The sequence below is a fragment of the Mixophyes fleayi genome, chromosome 6 (assembly GCF_038048845.1).
Source record: "Mixophyes fleayi isolate aMixFle1 chromosome 6, aMixFle1.hap1, whole genome shotgun sequence".
NCBI classification, from domain to species: Eukaryota; Metazoa; Chordata; class Amphibia; order Anura; family Limnodynastidae; genus Mixophyes; species Mixophyes fleayi.
In genome coordinates, this window is record NC_134407.1 from 175740472 (window position 1) to 175757251 (window position 16780).

The 16780-nt window shown below is 40.3% G+C and overlaps 1 protein-coding gene across 5 annotated transcripts in view; it reads right to left on the reverse strand.

Annotated features, from left to right (window-relative positions):
* TANC2 (tetratricopeptide repeat, ankyrin repeat and coiled-coil containing 2) overlaps positions 1-16780 on the reverse strand; it is a 347174-nt gene that overhangs the window by 161432 nt on the left and 168962 nt on the right. The window lies entirely within an intron of this gene.

A 16780-nucleotide genomic window follows, 5' to 3' on the forward strand; every position in this document is an offset into this window, starting at 1 on the left:
ACAGAAAGTGTTGGGAGGACAACAGTTAATGCAGAGATGCACTTAGCAGTTACTGGCTTTTTTATGAGATCAAGAGGAACTTTTTTAGCAGTAGTATAAGTGTCCTCACACTGGCACCTGGATGACATTGATTAGACTATGCACAGTAGTCAGATGCAAGGCCAGGGCTGTATAGTCATCTTTTCAGTGGAACAGAAAATTAAATAAACCCACAACTTCTCTACAATCTTCTTCCTTACTAATTTATACTGGGGTCTGACAGACCCCTTACGTTAACATATAATGATATACTGAACCTGTAACAAATAAAATCCTACGCTCTTCTCCAATCTTTAGTCTATACCAGTGGTTCCCAAACTTTTGCAGTTTGCGGCACCCTTAGAGTCTCCAAGTTTTTTCAAGGCACCCCTCCAAAATAATTACTGAGCAGTCCTGTTTTAGAAGTAGTTGGGTCAAAAAATTGTAATATGTATTTAGGTCACGACAAAAATACTTATTTAGTTGTATGCAAAAATGCCCCTCTGAATCCAGACACTCTGCCCCCTCTGCATCCAGGCACTCTGCCCCCTCTCACGCTGTCCCCAGCATCCTCCTCTCTCCCGTAGCTGTCACAGACGTCGATATTCAGTGACAGCTGCGGGAGAGAGGTGGATGCTGGGTCCCGGCGCCGCGTGGATTGGTAAGTGTTTGTGTTCTCTCTTTTTATTCTATGGCTGGCCCGCGGCACCTCTGGGAGCCGCGGTGCACACTTTGGGAACCGCCGGTCTATACTGTGAAATTTTGGAGCCCACTTGTCTTTGGGAGATATATATAAAACCACAAACAGGGTCACAAGTATGTTATTTTTAGCTATAGAACTCCTCTTGCATTTATAATTTGTGTTCATGACACTACTTATTGCAGGTGATTGTGAAGCTAGATCTGGGGTCTTTTGAGAACAATGGGTTATATTGATTTTAAAATATCTAAAGAAGAAATACAACTGGTCACTTCACGCCTAATAAAGTTTGTGTCTAATCCATTTATTAATCATAAATCTGCTTCCCCTGGTTGATTAGACACAGTTTAATTTTCACTGATAGAATTTTTCTTATTAGCAATTAATAATTCAATATTTTTAAAGTGGAATGGAATATCAATATCCATCTCCAAGTAATATAAGAATTGATATTGCTATAATATTGGTTACCACCTAGTGGTAACGAGTCATACTCGTTAATCTCTACATTTCATATATAATTCACAAATATCTCTCTCTCTCTATATAAATATATATATCTACATATATTTAAAAAGTTTACACAATAAAAAAAAAATAATAATAAAAATAATTGACAGATTATCTCTTCCATCTCACAGCTCTTTGCAGCACATAAACATTAATGATGTCACCATCTCCTCCTAAGGCAGTGTTGGCTAACCTGTGACACTCCAGGTGTTGTAAAACTAAAAGTCCCAGCATACCCTTACAGCAATAAGCTGCTATATATTGGCAAAGCATCCTGGGACTTGTAGTTTTGCAACACCTGGAGTGTCACAGGTTAGCCAACACTGTCCTAAGGGATAGGCTGATTATTGGTTCAGCCCACAAAATGGCTTCCTCCACTATAGGCAAGAGACAGGTCCACTGGACCCTTCTCATTCCTGATACAAACTGCCAAACACATAAGTTATGCGCAGTTTAAACACAAATATTGTCATTTTTAGACTTTTGCAATAACAGTGTTTGTTTAAATCAAGTTCCTTAATTTTGCTGCCCCCCACAACTTGCAGGCAGCCTTGTTGCAAACAATCCCCAGGCTGCAGCAATGTGAATAAACCAGAACAAATAATGTCTATGTCTTTGTACGCAGGCACCGCAGTTTGAATTATTTAACATGAAACCAGTCTGTCTGTACTGCATTATCTCCAGTGCAACACTCGCTCCTGCCAAAGGATCTGAAGCTCCCATCACCCTGCTAACTTTATCAGACACCTTTATCTTCTAACTTTATCATATCAGACTTATCTTACTTGTTTTATGACACTCACAATCGCTCTAGCCCTCACAGGATATTGTTATATGCTTACTCAGTAACATATAAAACATACACCATACTTCTGAGAGCAGTTCATTCATCTGAATACTGGCATTTATAAAGGTAAAATTAGTATCTCCTGTAGACAGTACCTTGTTGCTGCATTTCAAAAACATTCGGATAATTTGCACATTCGAAATTATATGAACTGTTTTATATAGAGGCAGAGATGGACCTACAGGGAGTGTGGTTGCTACGTAGTGCCCCAAACTCTGAGGCCCCCACTCATCCTTTATATAGCACCACTAATTCCGCAGCGCTGTACAGAGAATATGTGTCACTCACATCAGTCCCTGCCCCTACTGGAATGTACAGTCTAAATTCCCTAACACACAAACTATGGTTAATTTTGTCAGCAGCCAATTAACCTACCAGTATGTTTTTGGAGTGTAGGAGGAAGCCCACGTAAACACAGGGCGAACATACAAACTCCACACATATGGCTCCTGGTCAGGAATCAAACTCATGACCCCAGTTCTGTGAGGCAGGAATGCTAAATATGGAGACATCACGCTCCTCCAGAAGCCCCTGAAATTATGGGTAAGAGCACTGTTCACCCTTTAATAGAGGTACGCTCATATTATATCAGTTTGACAGGAGCATCATATTGTATGGTATTGGAGTACCCTTATTCTAATATCTATTGCCGGCCATACACAGGATGGCCATGCTCACCAGTTCAATATGGCTACAAACACAGAGAACAGAGAATGTATCTGCTGATTTTGAGCGCATGTTGCACAAAATCACTCTGTGCATGTTCAGAGCCCGCGGATATGGCTGATAAATCAGCCCTTCTCCATGAGAACACACGAAAAAGGGCTGTTACTGCCGGCTACGTTTTAGGGGGGGGGTGCTGCCCTGGGAGGGGGTTTGTGGGTGTAGTCAATGTACAAGAGACTTGTTTCTTAAAAAGCATGGATTACCCCCCTCCTAATGTTATTAACCGTACTGCTGCCAGCCTAGTGCTGGTTTTCCCGAAATGGGGGAAGAGTTGGGCGAGGCGTGGGGTTTCCCTGCCATAATGTCAAACTATCCCCATGCTGCTCAGCATGGGGCGGAATCCCCTAGGGAGTGTAGGGTAATATAGTGAGATAAAAGAAAGAGTGATAAAGACCATTTTATTTGTGGCCTTACAAGTCCCAGCCAGTCCAGGCTGCCATTAACATTCTTGACATGCTTGCAGAACTACAAGCACCAGCATACCAATGGCAGTCAGGGCTCGCTGAGCCTGTAGTGCCACAAAGAACAATTGAAATAGATCACACCACACTTGTTAAAACACATTACTTTAATAAATATAATAAAATCTATACAATAACCAACACACCTCGTCATAACCACATATTAAAAATGATAAAACCCCATATACGTACAATCTGATGTCTTCATCTGTAAACAATTCAATCTTGTAAGACCTGAAACAAACTATTAACAAAAACCATAATATTCCAAAGGTCCTGTCGTCCCAAATAAATAAATAAATCAATAAATAAATCACATTCCAGATCCTAGAGTAGTCCAAACAAAACAAACTCCCAAAAAAATATTCCAAATGTGCTTGAAAAATATCTTCTATTCTTCAGTCATGATGACCCCATAATGTTCCAGAAGATCCAGCTTGACAACATACACCCACCACCCCTGGAGTGTAGGAAGAGTCCTTGTGCTCTCAGCACCGGGCTCAGTCTCCTTAGGGGGTAGGGGGGCCCCGCACAACTGTATTGCAGACCCCATTCCCTAGGGAATTCAGCCACTTTGCTGAACAGCCTGGGGTTGGTTTGTCATTAGGACCCCTACCCCTGCTATAGTGCCACCATCCCTAACTAGCCCTACACATTTTTTCCCCTGATCTTGTGGAAACCAGCACTAGGGTTAATAGCATTAGGAGGGGGGACACCACATTTTTGTTTCTATTTTTAGCACTACATTAGAGCCGGCGGGTCAGGTCACTGCAACGCTGTACAATACGCTGGCTCAGCAGGCGCTGATAGATACATAAGTAACAGCAGCAGCCTGTGTACTACAGCAGCCTTGCACCCAAATTCAACTGGCCATGGACCTTGACACCTGTGGCATGATGAATTCGGCGCAGGCAAGCCCTAGATAGGTGCGCATAATTTGGAGCGCGGGATCCACTCAGTATGAGTGCCTTGATGAATCAAACCCATAATGTCTGGAGCGTGTACATCTTTCCACAGACTTTTGTGTCATCAGTCATTTATGAAACATTAAATGTCATTATTCAACATATCATCTTGCAAATTTAAAGAAACAAAGTAAGGTTTGAATTATATGGTTTATAATTTCTATGGAGATGTATTTGACGAAAGGCTATCTAATGTGGCAACAATATTGGAAACTCTGTAGATTTTTTTATTAATTGAAGACATAACGATTCGTGTGCTCAAATAATAAAAATTGTACAAGGATATGCACTATTCTGATTATACTGGACACCTCAGGACTGCAACAAATAAATATCTCAACTGCCAATACGTAGTTTATTTTTATCAATTAACAAAATACAAAGTGAATGAACAGAAGAGAAATCTACCTCAAATCAATATTTAGTGTGACCACCCTTTGCCTTCAAAACAGCATCAGTTCTTCTAGGTACACTTGTACACAGATTTTGAAGGAACCCGGCAGAAAGGTTGTTCCAAACATCTTGGAGAACTAACCACATATCTTCTGTGGATGTAGGCATACTCACATCCTTCTGTCTCTTCGTGTAATCCCAGACAGACTCGATGATATTGAGATCAGAGCTCTGTGGGGGCCATATCCTAACTTCCAGGACTCCTTGTTCTTCTATACGCTGAAGATAGTTCTTAATGACAATGATCCCAAACATACAGCCATTGTCCTGCTGCAGAATAAAGTTGGAGCCAATCAGATGCCTCCCTGATGGCATTGCATGATGGATAACTACCTGCCTGTATTTCTCAGTATTGAGGACACCATTAATCCTGACCAATTCTCCAACTCCATTTGCTGAAACGCAGCCCCAAACTTGCAAGGAACTTCCACCATGCTTCACTGTTGCCTGCAGACACTCATTTTTGTACCACTCTCCAGCCCTTTGGTGAACAAAATGCTTTCTGTTACAGCCAAATATTTCAAATTTTGATTCCTCAGTCCAGAGCACCTGCTGCCATTTTTGTGCACCACAGTTCCTATGTTTTCGTGCATAGTTGAGTCGCTTGGCCTTGTTTCCACGTCTAAGTTATGGACAGCTTTTTGGCTGCAATTCTTCCATGAAGACCACTTTTGGCCAGACTTCTCTAAACAATAGATGGATGTACCTGGGTCCCGCTGTTTTTCTCCAGTTCTGAGCTGATGACACTGCTTCCGAGAATTAAGCATGATGTATCTTTCATCTGATGCACTAAATTTCCTTAGCCGACGACTGCGTCTACAGTCCTCAACGTTGCCTGTTTCTTTGTGCTTTTTCAAAAGAGCTTGAACAGCATATCTTCAAACCCCAGTCTGCTTTGAAATCTTAGCCTGTGAGAGACTTTGCTGATGCAGTATAACAACACTACCTTGTGTCTTGTTGCTGTGCTCAGTCTTGCCATGGTGTATGACCTTTGACGTGAAAAAGTCTTCCATAACCTCACCTTGGCTGTTCCTCACCCAGTTTTAAGCCTCCTACACAACTGTTTCTGTTTCAGTTAATGAATGTATTTTAACCTTCATATTAAAATAATGATCAGTCATACACCTGACTATAATCCTACAACATCCCTGACTATGCGCAAGTGTCCCTAGAAGAATTGAAGAATACATGCTGTTTTGAAGGTAAAGAGTGGTCACACCAAATAATTCATTCATTTTGCATTTTAATTGCAAAAAATAAACAGGAGAGGACTCTACATCAAATCAATAACCCTTCTATCTATGAAAGCATTCTTACGCAACATTTTCTCTACTCCTGCCTAAAACTTTTGCACACTAGTGTGTGTGTGTATGTGTATATAGTGTAATAACATTACAGTAATGGTTCATAAAGGAGAATTATTAGTAGCATTTGTCATGTGTAAGTTTAGGGTTGTCTAGTTATAAATGAGTGATTTAGAGAGTAATATGATATGATCCAGAGGATTAGTTAAGTATATAGATTACATATTGATTTCTGTATACATTGAATATATTAATGTCTGGGCTGTGCTGTATGATATTCCCCACGGCTGTTATTGTGTAATCAATACATTCCAGTGCTGTAATCAAAAATATAACACATATTTCTAGTTGACTGTGTGAATCTAACAGATTAAATATTACCAGGGGTCACCTGAATCACCCCTGGTACTTATATCTCGAATATTTACCCTAAGTGTAGTATAGATCCAAGGTGGAAGCACTAACCACACAATAGTATCTAGTAAATTATTATTTTAGGCAACATTAAATGGTGGCAGAGACATGTGTGAGCCGGAGGACAAATCTGAAGCCGCAGTCCGTCCCCTAACCGTTCTTTTTTGGCCAGGGCTGTGTAAGACATGGAGGAGGCCCAGGATAAAGGTCTGGAGCTGGATGGAGCAGCACCTTGGACTCCAGCTAGGGGGCATCTGAGGAAAATATTTCCCTTGCTGGTCGTGCACTTTTAAGAACAGGTGATATTCTCCTTTAACCAGTGAGGTCTGTTTCAGGATACAAAGCATTAATTATAAAGATGCTGTAAATTGATAGCCTGACTGCTCCAGACGTCAATTCAATACGTAGAGAAAACTGCCAGCAAACCTACTGTAACACGGCCTTGGTCTGACACTGACTAGGCCACGCTGAAGCCACTGCTTCATCCTACTACCCCCTTCATAATATTGATTTTTATCATCATTTGCTTTCTGTGGGGTCCAGTAAGTGAAGCTACAATACAGAATATTACTTTCCTGTGTGTGGTTTTGGAATTCTCTTTTACTGTAGCATTTCCTCCAATGCACCTACAGGCCTCGTCAGAAATAACGCTGCCCTTCTTCAAACTACCCAATTCTACTTTGTCATTTACATTTGACGAACCAGGGTTAAGAACACAAGGATTCCTCTACCGACAAGTATGTGACAGGATAGCTTAACGCCTTATAACATACTGTCTCTCTCCCTACTCATTCCTGTCTTACATCCTCATAACCGGGCTTTTGTTTGCATTTAAGACTTTAGCTGTCTGTCGTCCCCCAAATGCTTGTTCAGAAGAATGGACATTGCCGTAGGAAGAAAGCCTAAAAGCGCAGATAAAGAACAACTTTTCTAGACAGGCAGCAGTGGGACAGAGCAGGAATACTAATGTCTGGCTTGACAAAAACCAAGAGATTCCTAGTAAATATTTTTGTGAGCAATTAATAGCACACTGAGCAGCCTCTTCCCCACGAGGGATACAGACAATTAATCAAAGCAAAACAGATACATTTTATAATAGCCCTGAAACAAGAAGAACAATTACAACTCTTCTCCCATCACAGCATTAATGAATAGGAGAAAAGACTGAATCTTGATTCGGGGGAACGTAATTTATGCACCATGTGCAAATTGCAACTTGTATAGCTGCAGAGAGAACAGTAACATAATTATTGACAAATGTAAATGGACCTTATGCAATATTTAAAGGACAACTAGCCTAAAAATTCACATACCTATACATACCTATATCTGCTAGTAATATGCAAGATACTAGTAAAACTGTCAGGAATTTATCAAAATCCAGATATTTGAACAAAAATGTTCTTGATAGTTGAAATCATTTTTCATATGCAACAGCATGCAGTGCGATCCGCAGTACTTAAGAGGCTGCAGGATATTGTCTTTTATTAAGAGGAAAGACCTTGGGGGGGGGGGGGGGGGCGATATGCCCCTTTGAAAAATCAATTGTGAGAACTCATTGTGAATTATTATCCTTTATTTATAAAATTACACACAATGACATGAAACAGAAGGTAAAGATGCCCATGTCAAAATCAGCGTAGAACCGAATAGCTTTGGAGAACAATACAGAAAAACAATTGTACTTGTTGGTGGGGAGTGTGTGTAGCTATTCAGGGGCAAGCGCGCGATTTGTAGAGGGGGGGATCCACACCATGCCGCCAGTGGGCGTAACCAGCATGCATGGGGGCGTGACTATAATATTAAACAGTGCTTGGCTGCTCTCCAACTCTTCCTATCCCTATAATATACATGGGCAATGCTGCATGCACTACTGTTAGATGCAAGCAGCTCTCCTTTTCAAGCAGAGCCGTGTGAAGCGGGGGCAGGGTCCAGTCACCTCAATTATACAGTGCCCCAGGCTTGAATGGGGGGTTTCCAGGCACTAGGAACCCCCGCCACCTAGGTTTGCCTATGCTATTGTAAGGCAAAAACACAGACAGCAGTATTAAAGCAGCCTTTGGCATTTTTGTGCAGCTTCCTGCGGTGTAGTAGGTTTAAAATGAGACAATGGAAGGTGGAGACATGAAATTAGCCTCAGAGTTCATGAGTGACCCGTTCAGAGCACCCAGAGAAGGGGGTAATAGTCTGGATTAAATGCTCTATCAAATATCCAACAACAGCTGATGCTTTTTAGATGGTAGCAGGCGCGTAAACTCTCTTGAGATATCAAAATGATGTGTAGTGAGATTGGTGCTGCTAGTCAGTCAGTATCCTCTGTACATAGGCGCAGTCCAGCAGCCGAACAGAAAAGGCAACAGCAATGTCAGATGAGATTAATGGGTCCAGCAGTTGAACAAAGATGGTAGTCTAGAAGATCATCAAAGCCAGCTTGTTTTGTTATGACAACATTCCACAATACTGCTTTGTAGTTTCCCACTCTTTCACAATATTGTAACCATTTTATATTACTGAGAAGATTATGTGGGAGGTAGGGCACATGCAATGTTAAGGATGCAGCTCAGTTTTGGGCACTGGTTCCCAAGGTTACCTGGATCTTGAGAAGGAAGAGCAACTTAACAGGAGAATATTAGATTTCAGTTATGTGACTATCTGAACTAGATTTTTTTACACTAGAGAAGTAATGGGAGATATGCTCAATGTGTATAAATACATTAATAATCTATACAGTGGGTTCTGAGTCTGTTCAGTATAAGGTCCATAAAAAAAACATTAGCTCACTCCTTGTGGTTTTGGGGGGAGGGGGGCGCATTTAGAGGTGGATATATATATATATATATATATATATATATATATATATATATATATGGCTTGGCACATGTAGGAAAAACAGAAATAACATTGTTGCATCCATGTGGTATTGGTGTATCTGTGGCTGACTGAAGTGCAGAATAGGCAAACGTTAGGCGTAAGTGTTCGTACTTCATGCAGTAGTGGCATTGCCCTATCTGTGCACAGTTTAATATTGTAATAAAAACACATTTGAATACATTATTATGTTGTGTACAAATAGGGCAATGAAGTCAGACACGGAAGAAAGTCGCACTTACCAATTATTAAATAAAACACCAGCACAAATATTGTTGATGCCTTTAAAAATTAAATGGAAATGGTCTTTCCTGCAGCATGTCCGTATGGAGTAACCCGAATAGATAGCAGTTAATTAAATTAATTGATCTAAGATAGGAGGTCAATCTTTAACCAGCTAGACAGAATGTGCTACATAGTACTGATGATAGTTATCATCATCATCCTCATTGGGTATATATTTGAACCAGCGCTCTAGCACAGACAAGAGATACACCTCCTCTGAAAGTGCATATCTCAACCAGACGTATGTCTTATGCTTAATGAGCCCCTTAACTCCCAGCTGCAAAAAGGGGTTTTACTGCATGAGTAGTGAAAAAATAGAATGGAGGCCATATCTCCAGAAGGATACAAATACGTTAGAGACTGTACAACGGAGGGCAATGAAAATGGTTCATGGCCAACAGCACAAAACTTACCTGGAAAGACTAAAAGATCTTAATGTGTATAGTTCACAGGAGTACAGGAGCACAGAAGGGAAAGGGGGAAATGATAGAAACTTTTAAATATATCAAGGGTTTAACAAGGTACAGGAGGGAAACATTCTTCAAAGGAAGAGAAGTACTAGAACACGAGGACATCTACTGAAACTGGAGGGAAGTAGGCTCAGAGGAAATTTGAGGAAAAACTACCTCACAAAGGGTAGTGGATAAGTGGAATAGCCTCCCATCAGTTGTGGAAGCGGCTAATAGAGCAATTTAAACATGCTTGCGATAGACATAATGATATCCTTACATATAACTAAGGTATGTTGATCAAAGCAGTTTACTGATTGCCAGTATGAGGCCCAGAAGGAATGGTTCCCCCCTCTTAACTCAAAGTGGACTATCTTTTAATGTGTTTTTCTTCTGTAGATTAAATTGGGGGTTTGGATGGACATTTTATTTGAACATGAAGAACTATGTAACTGTAAGATATCACTGAAGTAAAGTGCAAGGGCCATTGTTTCTGCTAATATTTGACATGCATGAGCCAGTACATTTGTCATAACTCCCAAAATTGCCAGCCATACAATGCATAGAAACTACCCCGTTGACAGTTATATATATTGCATAGAGAGAATGGCCACTGCCAGCCAGACACTGCACAGAGACACCCCCACTGCCAGACACTGCACAGAGACACCCCCACTGCCAGACACTGCACAGAGACACCCCCACTGCCAGACACTGCACAGAGACACCCCCACTGCCAGACACTGCACAGAGACACCCCCACTGCCAGACACTGCACAGAGATACCCCCACTGCCAGACACTGCACAGAGATACCCCCACTGCCAGACACTGCACAGAGATACCCCCACTGCCAGACACTGCACAGAGATACCCCCACTGCCAGACACTGCACAGAGACACCCCCACTGCCAGACACTGCACAGAGACACCCCCACTGCCAGACACTGCACAGAGACACCCCCACTGCCAGACACTGCACAGAGACACCCCCACTGCCAGACACTGCACAGAGACACCCCCACTGCCAGACACTGCACAGAGATACCCCCACTGCCAGACATTTTGCACAGAGATATCTTCCCCTTTCCTGACCAGATATTACACAGAGATCGCCCTTTGCGGTACATACAGACCACTATTATTCTGTGTTCTTTAACAAATGTATATCCAAGATTCTACACAAGCACATCCTCCTATACAATATTGAGTGGGAAATATTCACAACAAAGCGAGAGGAAAAACAACAACTGAAGAACTATTACTAAAAAAAATAATAATAAAAAGTATTAAGCCTCTGGGCGCCATCAATGTTGAATATAAATGTAAGGGATGGTATAGATTCTATGTCCCTGCAGGCCCTACTCCTCCACACTCAAAGAATTTCCATTTTACTACCTATCTCAGTATTACAGCTTACTCGCAGTGATTGTGGCCACTGCTTACAAAGAAACATGCAATTTAAAAGCAGAAAAGGACCTGCAGGTCTATCTAGTCCCCCCTCCTTGGTGCGTTATTGTTATAGTTTTTTTTATCTCTTCTTACAATTCAGGAATGCATAGGACAAACATATTGCTGTTGTTAAGACTTCAATATAAAATATTTGTACTATATGAGTACCCACCACAACTGCTCGGTGACTATTCCATGGATCTATCACCCATCTTGTAATAAAAAGTTTTTTTATGTAACCTCTCACTCTTCATCCACCCAAAGTGCTGCCTCCCCTTAATCTAGAAACGTTATATATATATCTATCTATCTATCTATCTATATATATATATATATATATATATATTTTTTTTTTTTTTTAAATACTGCCTTCCTTAATTCTATTAATACCTTTGATTTTGAAGTTAATGACCTTATTATATCACGTTACTTCCACACTAGTCTTTCCTGATAAGTTTTGCTATGCAGACCAACCCCCATTTCACTGTAGATCATGCACCATTATTTACTTACACAGAACACACTGCAGAAACACCTATAGACAACTACACATTTTTATTATATAGTCTATTTATGTTCTTCAGCTTTACTTACACTTTGTTGCTCCTTTTACAACATCATTGGGATCTTCCCTTCCCATCACTTATCTATATTCTCACTATTGCCAGTCTAGCAATCTAATACTTACATCTTGACCTTATAATGCTCATCCCTATTTTCACATCTTACCTCAATTTGCACCTCCCATATCTATCTGCCACCTATACATTGCCTCTTTATCACATCTAAGGAGCACCTCCACTCAAAACCACCACACAGCCTTCCTCCGACCTAGTTTCCCTTACTATCCTTTATAACCAATATCTCTTAACACATTTTAGTACTATGTCTGTAGGTTCTTCATCACATTCCTTCACTTTAATCTCACTCGTACTACAAAAAATGTCTAACCTAATGCAATATATCTTACTCATATATACACATCTTAATTCCACTCATATATTTCATCCTTATTCACCACATACGCTCCTTATTCCTAACGTTTATGGCCCATATTCTAACCCTACACTAGACTCTTCTTGCCAAATACACCAGCCTCTTCTATATACCAGTTATATTACCTCTACTTACACTCTCTACCCTCTTTTAAAAACGAACCTGTACTACATTACATACTAGAATCTAGATTCTCACAGCCCCAGCACTTCATCTTTGAAAACAAGATGTCGATCCACAGGACATCTAAGGACCAACCACAGTGCTTCATGGCTGTGATCAAATAAAATTGAACGAAATTGAGAAAGGCTCTACTAAAATGGTAGATATATGGCCCCCAGTACTCAAGGTGAGTTCTTACCAGTGATGTCTACAAGTTATAATAGACCCTCCCCTCTTCCTCCTAGTATTCTACTGGCTTTTCCCAAAGCTTAACTACACTGCTTGCTTCTCTTCACAACACTGACTTTGACAGCAGGTAGACGTGCGTCGAAAAACAGAGCTTTTTTTCAAAGCTTCCATACAGCATAGTGTCCACGTACTTATAAAGGTCACACAGAACTTCATTATATTGTACCAAGCGTTAATAATGCTTGTGATCATTGCAAACAAGGGCAAAATTTACACATAGCACATTGAAAACTTAACATTAACACCCATGTATACGAACCCTTAAAGTACAGAAATACTGTATATTTTAGTAATCTTAATATTAATAAAAAATAATAATTATAAAAGGATGAATTAAAACTGTTTGCATTGAACAGTACAATATAACTCTAGGCAGAACTCTTTAAGACACCTGTACATATATCTGAAACTAAAAGAATACAGGTTGACAAATATTTATTCTCATGACACCCCTGTAGTCGGCATTCAAAGGTAGCGTGATGTTTAGATGCATCAGGACCTTTCAATGTCACCTGAAATATCAACATGCCCGGGTGAGTACTGTGTCGCCCCGTTAAGACCCATTAGGAAATTGGTGTCATCACTTGTGCACACTCACAGATCATATTTGTGATGTTGCTACAACATGGATTGTCATGACGTATGTCACAGTGAGAACTTTGGTTTTTCATTTATAATATATTCATATATATACCATTATGTATTGCATAATTATAGTACAAATATACAATATCATCAGAAAAAAAAATTGTTTCAATTATCTACAGGACTTTTTGGGGATGTATATTTTGCTTGTATGGCAACATCAAGGATAAAACCCTGGCACACAGAAAGGTAAGAGCAGGCAGATTCATCTCATCATGCAAACATATATGGGGGGCTTAGTACTGTGGTCTTTACATCCATTAACCAAAACATGAATTGCCCTTTAAAAAAAACAAAAACGTTCTATACTGTGTACACTAAAGTTCATTTACCACATATCTCAGCTAGCACTTTGCTAATGTGCTTTGAACATACACATGTGCACGGATACAGTTATGGTGGTGTCACACAGGTAGTGTAGATACCAGGTTGTTGTCCTACTATAGTCAGCCAGCACTGAATATACCCCTTGTACCCCAGAAGCGGCGTTGAGAGGTGCACTGTTGTTTGTTTACTCTATTGTACTGTTATACCAAGTAGTGTTTTTTTGTTTTCCCACTGTACGGCTCTGTGGACCTCACGTGGCACCCTATAAGGGCTAATAATAATAGTACGTGAAATGCTCTATGAAAGTCTGTGGGGGCACAAAACCGCTGCATCACCACCATAAATGATATGGAATAATATCTTTGCGCAATTTATGTACTCTATGTGCAGAGATTATTTTATCTCACATTTTATTACTATTCAACTTGTGGAAGTAAAGAGACAAAAGGAATGATGGAATGTGGCCCTTGTCAGTGACAATTACTTTCCAGTTTGCGGAAATATTTTTTGGCACACATAGCTTCCCATTAACAATCAGAATTGACACCATCTCAGTGCAGGTATAAAAACTCAGTCTGCTTGACTCATACTGTACCCTTTAAAAATAAAGGTTACAACTAGGAGGTTGCGCAGACACCTCTCCTTTTACTCAATTAAAGGGTAACTCAATTTGGAAATTAAAATCATCATGCTGGATAGTACGATTTTCTGGAAGAACTGCAATTTGAATTTGGACTTCTGCCTGAAATCACCCATAGAAAGTTCAGAAACGCAGTGTTTTTGCCATTTGGCAGATTGGTTATTTCTAACCTATCTTAGCCAAAGGTTGTTTCCATGGTTACCTATGTTGCAAAAAAATGTCTAATTCTCCCCCCCCTTTTTAAATGACAAGAAAATGATTGCTGATTTTCAACAGCAGATTTCAGACACAAATTCTAGTATTATAAGTATCTGGAGTTATTCCCGTAGCTTTCTCGATGGAACGATTTAATTATGTAATTATTTTAAATAGGCAATATAATTTCTTAGTGGACTTGCCATAGAAATATCAGTGCTGTAAAAAAAAAAATCTTATTGTGTGTGTGCAGCGCTAGGAATGTAAAAATAGTTGTACCAACCCACCCTTTGTAAAATTTTAAGCGCTTTCCATGTCCATGAACCTTACATTTTTGTGTACATAAACACTAACTTGGAGAGCAAAATCAGACTGAATTATACTAAAAAAAAACATAACTCAGCTTTTGTGCTGCACTTGTATGTCATTAAATGATTACCATTGCTGCACTAATAATAGTTAATAAAATTGGATAGGCCCATTTTATGAATTGCAACAACAGAATTGGCACACACACGGTTAAAACTTTTGAATTGTAACTAGAAAAGATCATTTCGCTAAACATGTTCTCAAAAGTGTTCTAATGGCAGAGACAAGTTTCATGATTCAGACATTAATAGGAACACAGTGTTCAAATTGTAATTGCTTGAAGATAACTTTTCATGAAATTTCCTGGTACAACAGATACCATATGTTCAGCAATATTGTCCATACCTGGAGCATATCTGTCCGTCTGAGAAATGCACAGATTTACGAACGCATATCCCAATTCTTTAATTTTACTTTCAGAATAAGACAATTACAGATCATCACATCAAAATTTATGATCCTCCATTCTGGGGCCTTTACAGGAATTAATATTGTCTGCAAATTGCCTATTTCTTAGAAATAGCAAGGGATGATGACAAATCTGCTAATTGGATATTGTGGCAAGTAATCCTAATGTGCACTTTAGCTCTACTGAACTAGTCTATCTCAAGAGTCCAATAAGAGGGGCTTTTCCTCAGCAGAAAAAATAATATCCTTTATTTATAAAGTGCTGACATATTACACAGCACTGTACACTGAGGGGATGATGAAAATGTTCCCCGAGTAGCGTTGTGCATTTGTTTACGGCGGGCCTTAATAGCGCTGGTTTTATTGCCACAAACGTTACTTACCCATGTTAGGCTGTAGCAGTGCCGTAACTAGACATTTTAGTGCCCTGGGCAAGACAGGGCACCGGCGCCCCCCATCTAAGTGGGAGCGACATTTGCCAAGTGGGTGTGGCCAACCTAATGTGGGGGTGTGGCTAGAACTTTACTGAAAGAATTCTGTTACATGTCTGCGGACCCCAAACATGAGCACAAAAGCATGGAGGAGAAGAAGAAGCTCCTCTGTAAGGTGAGGTACAAGGGCTTCTCACAGGCGACCACCGCCTCATTCACCTCCAGCTATTATCTGCTGTCAGTATCACTGATTTACATCTCTTCACTGGGGAAATGTCAGATATGTAAACTTGTCTTATCCATCCCTGATATTAGTTATTGCTGCCACTACCTGAACTTTTACTTTATTTTCCCTCTCAATGTATTTAATTTGTCCCTCCTTCCATTGCTTGCTGTATGTGTTTGCTTTGTTTCTCCCTGCCTCCTTTAAATGATCTTATTCCTTTTCATCTGTGTGCTTCTTTAGACATGTGCATGAAAAATCAATTTACAACATAAAGGGGTCTAATGTCACCATCTGTCATAGCACTTCAGAAGTGATGTAATCCGGTCTGCAAATTTTTCTCCACCAATTTATTTTTTACAAACAATATTTAGTTTAACATGTGTATAATTTTTCTTGCACTTAGTGGGGAGGGAGAGGCAGAGGAAGAGGCAGAGGAAGAGGGAGAGGGGGAGAGAGATTTTCTTCAACCATTTACTTGGAACGCATGTGCGTTCCAAATGCCGAACTTCCTGTCAGTGGAATGCACGAAAGTTAAGGGCTGAAGGTACAGAGGCAGGTAGCGGGCGGCTCCTGCGCCCCCTTGGGCTTGCGCCCTGGGCGACGGCACCTCCCGCACCTGCCTAGCTATGGCTCTGGGCTGTAGTCCTATACATTCCGCTCCTTTCTCACTAAGACCGACCC